This window comes from Macrotis lagotis, chromosome X (genome assembly GCF_037893015.1).
Source record: "Macrotis lagotis isolate mMagLag1 chromosome X, bilby.v1.9.chrom.fasta, whole genome shotgun sequence".
In the NCBI taxonomy this organism is placed as follows: Eukaryota; Metazoa; Chordata; class Mammalia; order Peramelemorphia; family Peramelidae; genus Macrotis; species Macrotis lagotis.
In genome coordinates, this window is record NC_133666.1 from 699,600,957 (window position 1) to 699,616,383 (window position 15,427).

At 44.2% G+C, this 15,427-nt stretch overlaps 2 pseudogenes; both read right to left on the minus strand.

The window, feature by feature from the left end:
- Positions 1 to 15,427, minus strand: part of LOC141499640 (vomeronasal type-2 receptor 26-like) — an 841,716-nt pseudogene that overhangs the window by 395,014 nt on the left and 431,275 nt on the right.
- On the minus strand, positions 69 to 13,266 carry LOC141497176 (glutathione S-transferase theta-2-like; annotated as a pseudogene).

A 15,427-nucleotide genomic window follows, 5' to 3' on the forward strand; every position in this document is an offset into this window, starting at 1 on the left:
CATTTAGTTTACCTCCTACTCATCTAGCTCTAGCTACCTCATCCCACAGCTCACCTTCTCACCTTATATTAGGGTGACATTGAAATTTGTAATTTCATCTTTTCTTGCTTTGCAGAGGGAATATTCTTAATGACTGGTTTCTGCACAGAATTTATGAATGTTTTCCCATGTCTCTTGGCACAGCTTCTCCCCCAAGATGACTTCCATGTGCCTATGCCTGACTGCCAGCTTGAATCTCCTCTCAAATATATCAAAACCCATAATACACAGACTGTAGGAAAACATCTCAAACTCAGTAATTTCCAAAGTGACATCATCTCCCCACTTAACCCTTCCCACTCCATTCAAACTTTTTAATTGCTGTTCAACCTTCCTTCAAATCATCTTGACTTGAAAACTTAGAGTCATCATTAATATCTCCTTCTCCACAATCACTCAGAGCCAATCAATGGTCAACTATCCTTAGTTTCAACTTCCCAAGAAATGTTGCATTCATTTTCTTGTCTACTATGGGTTGAACATAGTGTTAAAATGCCACACATATGCTTGCCCCTCAAAAACTATTTTATGGAGAACTCACATAGGGTAAGCACTCACAAGGGGGTCAGAAGAAGCAATACTGGGACACTAAGAACTTTAGAATTGATTATACAGCATGGGAGACACTGGCACAGGATTGCCCAGCACGGCATGCCCTCATCAGTGAGGGTGCTGCACTCTATGAGGAAGGCAGGATCAAAGCAGCTCAAAGGGAATGTGACATAGGAAGAGTTGGGAACAGGACCTAGAGGGCTGGGGGAAGCAGAGAAGGCTAGGGGAGTAGGAAAGGACTAGGGTGGCAGAGAGAGCTGAGCTGGACCTCAAAGGGCAACTACTGTCCCTTCAACAGCAGCTCCCGAGGTAGCATGTCCAAGGGGATGCAATGGGGTTGGTTAAGGTGTAGGATGCTGGACAGCGCCAGCACCATAGGATCCCCTTGAGCTGGCCCTGGAATCCTGGAGCTCTCCACCCTTCCTTCCAAGAGGACCCGACTACTCCATTGGAAGCCCAAGATTCAAATTGAAAAAGTTTTTAGTCCTTCAATAAGTTTAAACAACTGTTCTTAATATAAAGTACAAATTCTTCGTTAAAGAGGAAGCTTCAGAATTGGCAATGAGGAAGCAAAACTTTCACTTTTTGCAGATCATTTGATGGTGTACTTAACCTACACAAATCAGCAGCATTTCCATATATGAACAACAAAGCCCAAGCCCAAGCCCAAGAGCAAGAGATAGAAAGAGAAATTCCTTTTAAAATAACTGTAGATAGCATTAAATCCTTGGGAATCTACCTCCCAAGACAAACCCAGAAATTGTAAGAACACAATCATAAAGCTCTCCTCCGCCCAAATAAAGTCAGATCCAAACAATTGGAAAAATGCCAATTACTCATGGTTAGGTTGAGCTAATGTAATAAAAATGTTAATTCCACCCAAATTAAATTATTTATTCAGCATCATATCAATCAAACCACCAAACAATTTTTTTACCAAGCTAGAAAAATTAGTAACAAAATTCATCTGGAGCAACAAAAGGACAAGAATAGCAGGGGAACTGATGAAAAAAAATGTAAAGGAAGGTGGCCCAGCTCTACCAGATCTCAAACTACACTATAAAGCAGCCATCATCAAAACTGCCTGGTATTAGTTAAGAAATAGAGTCATGGACCAGTGGATTAGAACAGGTTCAAAAGAAACTGCAGTAAATGACTACAGCGATCTCCTATTTGACAGACTCAAAGACATCAGCCTCTGGGGTAAGAATTCATTATTTGACAAAAATTGTTGGGAAAACTGGAAACTAGTATGGCAAAACTAGGCAGAGAATACATATTATATGTCTTACCAAAAGAAGGTCAAAAATGGGTGCAGGAAATATTCCACCTCTCAGATCTATGGAAAGGGGAGATATTTATGATCAAGTAAGAAATAGAGTTCATTATAAATTGCAAAATGGTTAATTTCAACTATATTACATTAAAAAGGTTTTGTACTCATAAAATAAAAGCTTCCTAAATTAGAAGGAAAAGAGAAAGCTGGGAAACAATTCTCACAGGGGTTCTGATAAAGGTCTCGTTTCTAAGATACATAGAGAATTGCATCAGATTTATAACATTACAAGTAATTCTGCAATTGATAAATGGTCAGAGGATATGAATAGACAGCTTTCAAATGAAGAAATTAAGGCTATATATAATGATATGAAAAAATGCTCCAAGTCATTACTAATGTATTAAGAATACACTAAACAATGTCTTCAGGACTGGTCTGAACAAAAGGAAATTTTTATTTGCTTTTCTGAAGAGAAGGGCAGGCTCATAATCAAAGAACTGCCACCAAGATTCAAACCAAGGAAGATTATGTAGGTCCCCATGAGGGTCCCCCCTCCTTAACCACCTTCTCCTTTAACTGAGTCTCCTGAGGTACAATCATATTTGAAGAAAATCTATTCCAACAACAGGCATAGTGAAAAGAATAAAATGTTTTCATAATATTTTTCTCACCAGATGTTGAGGTAACTTGGGACCTTCAATCACTATCTTAATGAAATAATGTCTATGGTTATACTGACCTTCCAGTTTGCAAAAATAGTCTTATCATAAAGCAGGTGGCTCATGAGCTTCTCTTTTGGAATGCAAGGTCTTTCTAGGAATAATCCAATAATAATATTTATTTTTCTTATTACTTTACCCTGAGAGGACCTCACTAGGAATATTAACCTCGTGAGGGTTTTACTGGAAATATTCCACTCATTATTGATTAGAGAAATGCAAATTAAAATAACTTGAGTTATCACTACACCTATCAGATTGGCTAAGATGACAAAAAGGAAAAATGATCAATGCTGGAGACATTGTGGGAGGATTGGGATATTAATGCTTTGCTGGTGGAGTTGTGAACTGATTCAACCATTGGTTTTTGTTTTTTGTTTAGTTTTTTGCAAGGCAATGGGGTTAAGTGGCTTGCCCAAAGCCACACAGCTAGGTAATTATTAAGTGTGATATCGGATTTGAACCTAGGTACTCCTGACTCCAGGGCTGGTGCTTTATCTACTGTGCCACCTAGCCACCCCTAATTCAGCCATTCTGGAGAGCAATATGGAACTATGCCCAAAGAGAATTAAAATTGATCATACCCTTTGACCCAACAATTCCAATACAAGGCCTATATCCAGAAGAGATCATAAAAAGTAGGAAAGGTCCTCATGCTCCAAAATATTCATAGCAACTTTTTTTGGAGTGGCAAAGAATTGGAAATGAAGGGGATGCCCATCTATTGGGGATTGGCTGAACAAGTTATGGTATATGCATGTTATGGAATACTATTGTTCTATAAGAAACCATGAATGGTCAGACCCTAAAGAAGCATGGAAAGAATTACAGGAAGCTGCAAAGGGAGTAGAGCTGAGAGAACATTTTACACACTAACAACAACATTGTGAATTGATCCACCTTGATGGATGATACAGCTCCTCTCAGCAATTCAGAGAGCTTGGACAAGTTTAGGAAACTATCTGTGGACAATGCTATCCTCATCCAGGCGATGAAAAACAAAATAAAAAAACCCCTACAGAATCTGAATACATACCACATTCACTTTTTAAAAATTTCTTATGTGTTGCTTTCCTATCTCATGGATTTCTTTCTTTTCCCTTAATCCTAATTCCTCACACCAAAAATGACTAATCCGTAACCATGTAAAACATAAAAGTGTATGTACAATTTTCACCTGACTGTTTAGAGGGGAGGGGGGCAAGAAGGGAGGTCAGAAGAAAATTATGAAACTTAAAAATATTCAAATACATGTGGATTTAATAACATGTAATTAGAAAAATAAAATATCAATTGAAAAGAAAAAAATGTTTAAAAGCTATCTAGTCAACATTCTCGAATGCCTGCCAAAAGGAATGAATGACAGGCTCATGACAATGTGATTGCCACTTATAGGAAAATAGTCTGACACCATCATCAGTGCTTATACTCTCACTGTGACAAACAGTGATGAAGTTTAAGAAAAATGAAGACTGGGGCAGCTAGGTGGCGCAGTGGATAGAGCGCCGGCCCTGGAGTCAGGAGTCCCTGAGTTCAAATGCAGACTCAGGCACTTAATAATTACCTAGCTGTGTGACCTTGGGCAAGCCACTTAACCCCATTGCCTTGCAAAAAAAACCACACACACAAAAAACAAACCAACAAAAAACCAAACCTCCCCCGCAAAAGAAAATCTAAAAAAAAAAAAAGAAAAAAAAAAAAAAGAAAAATGAAGACCTGGAGACCCTCATCATCAATGTATGAAAAGAGGACAAGTTTATAATTCTGGGTGACTTTAACACTAGAGTAGGCTCAGATTACCAGAGATGGCAGGGAGTCCTTGGGAGGAAACAGAAACCTACTGCTGAAGACTTGTGTATCTCATGACCTTCTCATCAGAAACACTCCCTTCCATTTACTTAAATGCAATAAAACTTCCGGGATGTAGCCTAGCAGCAAACATTGGCATCCATTAGACTTTGTGATCTTAAGGAAGAAGAGACAGACAGGATGTGAGAGTGACAGAGGCCATTCTCTAAGCTAAGTATTCACCTTCAACCAAAACAATGGCCCCAAGGCAGAATGACTACTAGAAGAATTAGTGTCAAGAGATTAGAATGCCAACCCACAATTGGCAACAGTGGAGGAGAAAAAAAGTGTTAGGGAAATACAGAAGCTCCTACCTGAAAAATAACTCCCCAGGGTTTACCAGCAAGATAGCTCAGCATTTCTAAGAAGGCAGCATTTAATTCCATCTAAAGTAAAGTACAAGCAAAGCTTAGAGTAATACAGGACTTCTGACTCAGTAAGAAGGCAGATGAAATTCAATTTTATGCAGACAGTAACCAAACCAAAATGCATTCATGATGCCCTGAAGGCAATTTATGGGCCAAAGATCTATGGCGCATCTCAACTATTCAGTGCTGATTAAGGAGAGGGATGTGATCCTAGGGAGATGGGCTGAACACTTCCATGGTATTCTTAACAGACCATCATCAGTCAATACATTAGCCACTGACCATTTATTTCAAATTGAAGTCAATAAGTCTCTAGTTGAAATTTCAACTGAAGAGATTTTGAATGTCATTAGGCTCCTTTCAAGTGGCAAAGCACCTGTTGTTGATTCTATTCCAGCTGAGACCTATAAGCTGGGGGATCCACTGCTCATCCAAAAACTGACTGAAATGTTCCAGGTTATATGGCACGAAGAGTTTGTTCCCCCAAGAATTCAAAGATGCCTCCATTGTCCATCTCTATAAAGGTAAAGGGACTAGATTGACCTGTGTCAATCACAGGGATATTTCTCTTTTTGTCATTGCTGGTAAGATTCTTTCCAGAGTTCTTCTCAATAGGCTGATCCTTCACCTGGAAGATGGTCACCTCGCTGAGAGCCTTTTAGATATCTTAAAACTTTTCAAACTTAATTTTTTCCAAAATAGGATTTATTACATCCATCTTACATCATTCCCTTTTCCTTAGTTCCCTTTTCTGTCTGAAGTGAACATCATCCTTCCAATCATCGTCTCACAAGCTTGATATCATTCTCTACTCCTTGTTCCTGCCATTTAACTGCTGCCTACCTCAGTTTCCTCAATTATAAGATAAAGATAATAAAAGGATTTTCCTTTCATGATTGTTGTGAGGATCAAATGAGATACTGATAAAGAGAATAGATAATAGCTGTTACTCTAGGTGCAGAAAGTGAATTCTCCATCTGCAGAAGAGTGAATCACCAGAATCTGGGAGCCAGAATCCCTATCAGCTGCTTCAATAACACAGCATCAATGCCCCAAGCATCAGGAAGCAATTCTAAAAGGGGCTCTGCTGCATTGGACATAAACTTGGTTAAACCAAAGTTTCGTAGAAACGAAGCAAAGCGTTGCTTTGATTGAGAAGGTAAAGGAGAGGGTATGTACCAAAGGGATTAAGGAAGAATGATTGTATATTCTTTGAACTAAGAATCCCTTGATGTTATGGTATTATTGGGCTAAATGGAATTAGAAGGTTAGGCACTGGTCCCAATAATGTGGGGAGAAACAGCCAGTGAGAACCTGAGCTGTCAGCAAAGACTTCCCAGCACCTATGGGTACCTCAGAACCTGACAGGAAGAAGAGCCCATGACACTGCCTTCTCAGTTCCAACCCTTTAGTCCCTTCTGCATAATCAAAGATTAACATCCTCACACACAAAGTGGCATCTGCCAACTCTTCTTGCCCCTCCTTATGGGATCTCCCCATCTTCACCTCTGCTTTCTGGCTATCTTCAAGATTCAGCTCAAATCCTTCCTTCAGGAGAAAGCCTTTCCTGGTCCCTCCATCCCTTGCCCCAAGTAGTGCCATCCACCTGGCATTGCCTCCATCTACTCTGGAGAAATTGTGTAGAGAAGTCACTATTTGTATGTTGGCTCCTCCATTAGACTTTTTAGTTCCTCTCTAGAGGAAGACCATGGTTTGACCCTTTTTTGTGTCCTTAACATTTGGGCCACAATCGCTGCCTAGGAAGGACGTCTTGTTCTCAATGATGATGATGATGATGATGATGATGATGATGATGATAACACCTCCCTGATCTATCTAATAATGTCCCAACTTAGCTCTTGCATCCCTTGAAAGGATCCCTTGAAAGAATGATTTGAGGACTCTGCAAACATGAATGCACACATGGCTGAGGACCTGGGTCTCCCCAGCCCTATGGAAGGGAGTTACTCACCCTTATGGAAGAGTAAGGACAAGCAGGGCTGAGGATCATCTGGCATCTGCTCATTTCTGGCTCTGTGCAACTGCCCTTGGTTCCCACATTTCCCACCTCCAGGCCAGAGTCTGTCCCCCCACACCTGCATCAACTCCTCCAGAGCCATCAGATCAGCCGATGAGATCTGGTCACCAGTGAGCAAGGGCTTGTCCTGCAGGAACTTCTGCTCCAGGTGTTGCAGGAATTGACTCATGAAGGCCATGTTCTTGTCCACTTTCTCCTTGAGGATGTGAATATTGAACAGAGGATTCAGAGACTGGCAAGGTCGAGAGACAAGGGTTCAATCTCAACTCCACACAAAAGGTCACCTTCCCAACTCCAGCTGGGCTCATTTCCCCACTTGAGAACTTTATGGCCTTCAATAAAGGTATAAAGGCCAGAGCAGGTTGGGAGGACTCTCTTGCCCATTGCCCTCCAGTCTTACCTGAAACCATAGCATCATGCCAAAGGTTCCTTGAATGGAATCAGCATTCCAGGATAGATATTCTTCCACCTTTGCTGGGTCCTGCAGGTCTGGAGCATCCCAGTGATTTGGAGTCTTGTATTTCTGATTCAAGTAGTGCAGGATGGCCACAATGAGCCGGGATGAAGGACAGTCTTGGTCAGGGACTCCCACTGACTCCTTCTCAGCATTCTCTTCCTCCTACCTTCTTGGGGCACATTTAGGCTTAGCAGTGCATTTGCATAAAGAGACTTTCAAGAATTCAACCACTTCCTTTGGATCCAGCATGCGAAGGGTGGGTTTGTTAAGAAGTGAGGGTAGAGAACACAAGACTATATGATTTCACTCCCAGGTCAGTACACTGGCCTTTGACTTTCTCTTCTTGATAGAGCCAAAGGGTCTCTGGAATAAGCTAAACAAATGCCCTTGAATTATACTAGGAAGAAAAAAAAGAAGAAATTTAGTCACTTTCTCTATGTAATTTAAAGATCCCATCCAAACTCAAAGGTCCTCTCCTCGCTACCACTTCTATCCACTTCATATGCTTCTCTCTCTCTCTCTCTCTCTCTCTCTCTCTCTCTCTCTCTCTCTCTCTCTCTCTCTCTCTCTCTCCTCCTTCTTTTCTTCCTCACTTTCTCAGTCTTTTTGTCTGTTTCTCTGTTTTTGTCTTTTTCTCTGTCTGTCACCTTCTCTTTCTCCTTATGCCCCTGAATATCTCTCTGGTCTCCAAGAAAGCTGACATCTTGTAGGCAAGGTCATTTACTTTACAGTGCAGGTCCTTGGGATGGATGATGTCTGAATCCTGATCAGCCATTCAAGACCCCATCATCTTTCTCTCTCTGTCCTAGTCTGTCCTTCCTTTCTCTCTCTTTTACACCCCATCCTTCTTAGCTGTGCATTAACTCTACAAATAAAATCAACAACTGATAATGTCCCCTCAAAAACCTCTCAAAGACAGATAGTGAAGATAAACATGGGAATAAAAGGAGGGTGTGAGTGTAGGCAAACATGGGGCTGCACTAGATGATCTGTGCCAAGGGCCCAGGAAAGGCACCTTTTTGCCAAGGTAAAATTTCCATCTTTCAGGGCCAGCAGTCTCTTCTGTTTACCTTGGCAAAGTCATCAGCCAAGTGCTGCCCTAAAGAGAGAGCAGATGTGTGTAATGAGGCAGGAAGGACCCTCTCCTCTCCCCTCCAGGCTGTAGTCCTCAGGGAGCTGTCCATTGGTTCTTGGTACTTGGGCATCCTGGAAGGGGGCTGAGATACTGATTTTCCATTTTCTCAGTGTGGGGCAGTTGACCAGGATATTGGGATTGTTGCGATTGCCCTCACTCTTTGGGACTCCATTCCTAGAGACAAGGCCTGTCTAAGGAAGTGAGTCAGAGACGGAGGATATGAAGGAGGTCAGCTCAAGGGCCAGGTAGGGAGAACAACTCTGATGGGCTCTTCCATTTTCTCTTGTCTAAACCCCTTATTCTAGAAGAGGAAAAAGCAGGTGAAAAAAGCAATCAGAAGAACTCTTATTCTTTGTCTACTTTTTTGTTTTTTAGTTTTTGCAAGGCAAATGGGGCTAAGTGGCTTGCCCAAGGCCACACAGCTAGGTAATTAGTAAGTATCTGAAGTCAGATTTGAACTCAGGTACTCCTGACTACAGGGCCAGTGCTCTATCCACCGCTGCCACCTAGCTGCCCCTCTTTGTCTACTTCTAAGCCAAAGAGAGAAATTAATGACTCCAGTGGAAATGATGGAACAATTCCCACCTTAGAGTCTGGGATTTTGTTGTTCAGTCATTCCCAGTTATCCAACTCTGTGTTTCCATTTGAGCTATTTTTGGCAGATACCAGAGTGGTTTTGCCATTTCCTTCTCCAATTCATTTGACAGATGAGGAAACTAAGGTAAACAGAGTGGGGTGACTTATTCAGGGTCACACTGCTTAAGTGAGCTCAAATTTGAACTCAGATGAATCTTCCTGATTGGAAGCCCAGCACTTTGTGCACCATGGCTCCACCTAGTGGCCCTTGGGTTTACCCTTGAGTTTGTGACAAAGCAATGCAAAGTAGGCAGGGTCTCCTAGGCACCCCAAATGTCTGCAGAACAGCTCCCAAAGTGTCCAGGGAACGTTTAGGTCCCATCTCATTGACAAATCAGCTGCAAGGGATGTTAACCAATGGATAGCTCTCAACAATGAGATTAATTTCTGAAGGTGCAAAGAAATGATTCCAGGAGATATAGAAATAGTAGAGGTGTCTAAAGAGCTGGATGGGAGACCCCCGGGAGCTCAGCACTCCACTCAGATCTTTTGAACAATGAGCTCATTGTACTGGCAGGTGGGAGAATGGAGTAGCCCTATCATAGAGAGGCTACAGCCAGTATTTTGACAAAGTGTCTCATCTGATCTGTGTGTAAAAGATGGAGAGATAAGGCAGATGATGATCCAGGTGGGTGGACTAGAGGCAAAAGTCAGGGAGGATTCAGAACCACACCAAAGTCATAAAGTAGTGGATGGTGTCTTGGAAAATATTCTCTGTTTTTCGTTGAAGGTATCAGATTTTCCAGGTGCAGTGGAGCTGGGTAGGAAAGTCAGTAGTGAGATGACTTCTTCTCCCACCTGACTCCAGTCCTTCTGACTTGACCATCCTCTCCCAGAATCTCTTCCTCTTGCCAGATCTCAGCAACCCTGATACTTGCACCTCCTGGGAATGTTTGCCTGGGGATCTCTTCCTCCCTCTGCTTGGGTAGTGTAGATCTATCTAAGGAGGGCACTAGCCACCCCTTCCTCTGACTTGCTACGGGCCTCTGCACTAGAGGTGGTACTTCCCTTTTCAGCTTTTTATTTTGTTTTGTGTTAATATGTTGTCTCCCTTTACAACAGGAGCCCCATTGGGATAGGCATTGTCCTTTCCTTTTCTTTGGGTCTCTCAGCATGTATCCAACTCTTTAAAGGTTTGCAAAGTGACTTGAATTCATAACTCACTTATCCTCACCACCACTTTGTCAGTGGATATTGTTATTCTCACTTCCAGTAGAAGAAAACCAAGGTTGATAAATGTTGTTACTTGCTCAAGTTCACAAAACTGGTGACTAAGGTAGGAGCCAGGTCTTCCCTGTTCGTCAAGGGCAATTCTCTACCCACTGGATGAAATCCTGAGAGACTGAGGAATTCATTGTTATTACAATGGAGAAAGGGGGCTTTCTTCAGTTTATTTAACCAATATTAATGACCTGAGGATCCTGAGCTTAGTTGATTAAAAATAGATTATGGAAGTTGTATTCATTAATGGGAAATATACAGACATAATCCCTGGTTTGATTTTGGTGTTTTAAGATAAATTGTGAGTCTGAGTCAAGTAGCCGACTCTTTCCAGAGCAGCCCTCAGTGTCCTTCTCCCCCTATGGGTCCTCTTTCCAGGATGAAGGGAGAACTCTCAGATAGCAGTGATGGAGGATAACCCAGCCTCAACTCCTGAGTCCATTAGAATGGAATAGCAAACAAATCTGAACTAACTCCTGTTTAGGCCAGTCTACAAGAAATACCATAGGGTTGTGCACCAGGAACCCTGGACCATAAATCACAGCCTTGGGTAACCCATGGGCATTCCCGGTCTTTGCCATCCCTTGGTTAAATTTATGACAAAAATCAAGCTAACTTGTAATACCATTAACTTGCATTATGAGTAGCCCCTCTAAGTGGACTTTTCTATGTGCATTCAGGGTAACCACATATGCACTTCCACCAAAGTTAGGTGACCCTCTCATAGCAACAATCCCCTCCCCAATTACCTGGTGAAAACAATGCCTTTTGGCCCTTTAAACACCCTTGCCTTGCAAGCTTCACTAACTTGATGACCTCTCACTTGAGGAGTCTAGCCTACTTATCATTAATAAATTTTATTGCTTGGTTCCGCCCCACTTTTCTGCCTCCGGCTTCCCAGCAATCCCTTGGCTTTCTGTTCCTCATCTCAATGGTCTTTTCCTTCCGACTAGTTTAGCCAGATTGGAGAGTTTTGTTTTCCCGCATAATCTGATGATCTTTAGACTACTTCATTGATTGTTTTCGAAAGAATAATTCTTTGGCCAACAAAGGCAAGCTGTTTAATGTGGTTCTGGGATCCAGGGCTGTCAGCGGTGATAGAAGAGTTTCTATTGCTTAGGGAAGCTAGTAGGGAAGGCAAAAGAGGAGAGAGCTGAGAGGAAGGCAAAGATGGAGAGAGGAGAGGGGAGGAAGAAGGGAGTAAAAGGAATGGAGGCTGGGAGTTGGAGAGGAAGAGCCCTTTTCCATAAGGTTTACTAGGTCCACTAGAGAACCAAGGAGCATTACCAACAGTTAGGCGCCCGACAGAACTGGGGCCTCCTGGGTTGTCTGAGAGGAAAACCCGAGGGGCTGGGGGGTCAGGGAGGGAGGAGTCTGCCTTCATCACTGGTGGCAGCTGCAGGTTCTAGCTGAGCCAGGGAAGCTAGTCTTCCAGATGGCTGGAGATCTGGGAGCGAGGAGGGCCTGGGATCAAGGTCTCCCTCAGATCCAGACGGACCGGGCCTGTCCAAGCCTCAGAAACCCTGGCAGCACTCCAGGATGGTGAGCACCAGAAGTAGTGGAGGAAGGGATCTCTTGATGGGAGCTTTATAAGTCAGGTCAATGAGTTCCTACTCAGTGGCATGGGCAGCTAGGCGGTGCAGTGGATAGAGCAATGGTCTTGAAGGCAGGAGGAAAGGAGTTCGAATCCAGACACAGATATTTGCCACTTATTAGTTGTGTGACCTTGGGCAAGTCACTTCATCTTGAATGCCTCCATCCAGGACCATCTCCAGTCGTCCTGATCCATCTCTGGCCCCTGGACTCAGATGGCTCCAGAGGAGAAAGTGAGGCTGAGGACTGAGCACAGCCCCCTTGCTCCAATCCGATTCATGTGCGTGTGAAGGCATCACCTCCCAGAAGTACTGCTCTTCTTCCAGAATGAAGGACAAACAACAAACCCAAGAGGCCGCACTGCCCAAGCTCCAGGGACACAGTTTCAAGGTTTCTTTGGTTCAGTTTTTTGGTTTTATTTCTTGAATCCTGCCTCTCTAACTGGGGAAAGCTAATGGTCAGAGCTCCAGGAGGAGGCACAGGAAGCCCAGTCCCCTTCCCCCCAAAGGCCTACTGAGTTAAGGAGGGAACTGAATCAGCCCCAGCTCAGCGCCCCCCCCCACCAGACCTGAGGTCCAGTCTGGGCTCAGAGTAGGAGGAAAAGGTAAGGAAGAAAAGGTAAGGATGCCCCTAGGCAGAGCAGGGGGCAGGGGGCGGAGAAAGGTCTGTGCATGGAAAAGACAAAGTGACAGGCAGGGAGGGAGGTGGCCCCTAGATGGCCCTGCCCCCTTCCCCTCAGGAAGCCACGGGGAGGGGGGAGGCTCCCTTTCCCACCCTGGTGGCATCAAGCAGGTGGGATGGAAGATCCACACAGAGATGGGGGGGGCAGAACACCGGTCCTTGCCCCCTCCTTCTCCTCTAATTAAAGGTCCCTTAAATGTTGGGAGGCCACAGGAGGAAAGTTTATGATCATATTGAGTTCTTGACTCAGTTTCCTTTTTAGTCTTTCCTTCCCCACCCCAATGCCTCTAGGATGGAGTTGGGGGGGGCTGCTCTCTCTTCCCTAAGAAGCTCGGCTGTAGCCCCTGCCCCCCCACCGCAATCTGTCTCCCCCATCCCCACTTTCAGCCTGAAGGGGGAAGAGTTAGGACTTGGCTGGGCTGGACTCCCCCAGACTGGAGCTGAACTCGGGGTGAATGGGGGTGGGCTTTGTTTAAGGCAGCGTCAAAGATTGTTGGGGGACCAGTGTTTGGGGCTGGAGGCTCACCCTGAAACAGCTTCATTCTCTTCAGCTCGAAGTGGATTGCAATTAGCCTCGGCAAAGAGACAGACCACACAGCAGGGCTGGGAGATCAGGTCCAGGTAGAGGTCCAAGACCATGGTTGTGAAGAGGTCAATATCTGAAGATACCTGACCTGGTGGACATGGCCCAAGTGTGGCTCCAGGGCAGTCCTCAGTCCTGGGGAGGCAGGGAGGATTGGAGGAGACTGGTGCTTCATGGAGGCAGAGTGTGATCTCCCCCCACCCTACTCCCTGGATCTGTGGGTGCAAGGCCTGTGGGGGAGGGTGGGAGGTGAAAGCCCAGGGTTCTGGAACTACACCTGCTCCCCCCACCCCAGAGAGCTGACCTGTGGACAGGCCAGCCTCCATCTCCCTGGGCCTCCTTCCTTCTCCCAAGCCAGAAGTCCGGGCTGTGCCTGATGAGGATGCCACCAACCCGGCTGCCCTTTCCTTGTCCCCTTCCCACCCACCTGCTTCCCCCACACCCCCATCTAGTTCTGCTCCCCTGGCCCTCCACCCTTCCCTCCACTCCTACCTCTTACAAAGGATCTGGAGGCTGAGGCCTTCCTTCATGAATTCTCTGCCCTTCCATTTGCTGCCTGTGAGATCTGGGCAATTCTACTTATTCTCTTTCTCCAGGCCTCAGTTTCCTCATCAGGAAAATGAGGGGATTGCTGGACTAGTTGGAGGAATTATAATGTTTGCTCCAGGTCTGAATCTATGATCCCATGTCTGATGGAGGGGCTTGGAAGTGTGTGTGGGGGAACAGGAGGAATAGGAAAACAGACAGATAGGCAGACGCAGACACAGACACAGACACACACACACAGACACAGACACAGACACAGAGGTACTTGTTAATGGGAAATCATCCAAATCTTTTTTTTTCAAAGTTGGGATCCTTTGAGTGACTTCTGGACAGAAGATCCCTCCCCCCCACCCCCTTTCTGGACCACAGAACTTCTCTCTCCTGGCAAAAGAAGAAAAGCAGGTTCTGCTGATGCCTTTTGCTTTTCTTTCAAAGTCATTGCTGAAGAGACAGCAGCCCCATCTCCTTTCTCAGAACAATCCCTCACAGCTGGGAACAGTGTAAACCAGGTGAGCAAAGCACCTGGATACAGTAGTGCCTCTGGCCAGGCAGGCCCCTTCTTGTCTGTCCCGGTAGCGTCTCTACTGGACGCAAGGGGAGTTCTGGAGGTTTCCATTGACTTCTGTTTACAGACACTTCTGGATGCTCTCTGTAGCAATCTCTTAGCATGGTTCTGCTTGCCTGGCTCTCTGGGAGCCCAGAGGAATTCCCATCCTAGTGGCCGTTTGGGGGGAGCAAATCATGGGAAGCAATGTGGGCCCTAGGAGGCACCGTGCTGTAAGCATTCACGGAAGGTTCCTTTGCTCTAAGGCTTAAGAAGAATGAGAAATTCTAATAAATAATGACTCAAAGTTATACAATATTTCAAAGTTTGAAAAATTCATTGAATTCTTAAACCAATCCTTGGTGGGAGTGCTGATACTTCTAATTTGAAGATAAAGAAACCAAGTAAGAGAAATCAAACAACTTGTCCAGGGGAGGGAGGAAGAAGGGAGGAAGGAAGAGAGAAAGGAAGGAAGGAAGGATGAAAGAGAAAGAAAGAGAAAAATAGCATGCTTTAGCCTCTATTCAGACAGTATCAATTCTTTCTCTGGAGCAGATAACATGCTTCATCAGTCCTTTGGGACTGTTTTGAGTCACTGTATTACTGAGGATAGCTAAGACATTCATCACAAAACTTTGTTGTTACTGTGTAGGTTCTGCTTACTTCACTCTGCATCAATTCATTGAAGTCTTTCCAGGTTTATCTGAAATCATCCAGCCTGTCATTTCTTTTAGCATGATAATTTTCCATCACAATCATAGAGCACCACTTGTTTAGCCATTTCCCATTGGATGGGCAGCCTTGCAATTTCCAACCTCTTTGCCACTACAAAAAAGCTGTTTAAATATGTTGCACAAATAGGTCTTCCCATCTTTATGGGACTTTTTTGATGTCTTTGAAATACAGATCTATTAGTGGTTTTGCTGGATCAAGGGTATAACAGTTCAATAGATCTTTGGCCATAGTTTCAAATTCAAATTGTGTCTGTGTCCGTGTCTGCCTATCTGTGTTTCTCTTTCTATTCCTCCCCCACCACTTCCCACCCCCTCCATCAGACGTGGGATCATAGATTCAGGCCTGGAGCAAACATTACAATTCTTTCAACTAGCTCATGGTTTTCAAATTCTCCAGAATGGTAGGATCACTTCTCAACTCCATTAGTATCATATTAATAATTTTATATAAGAA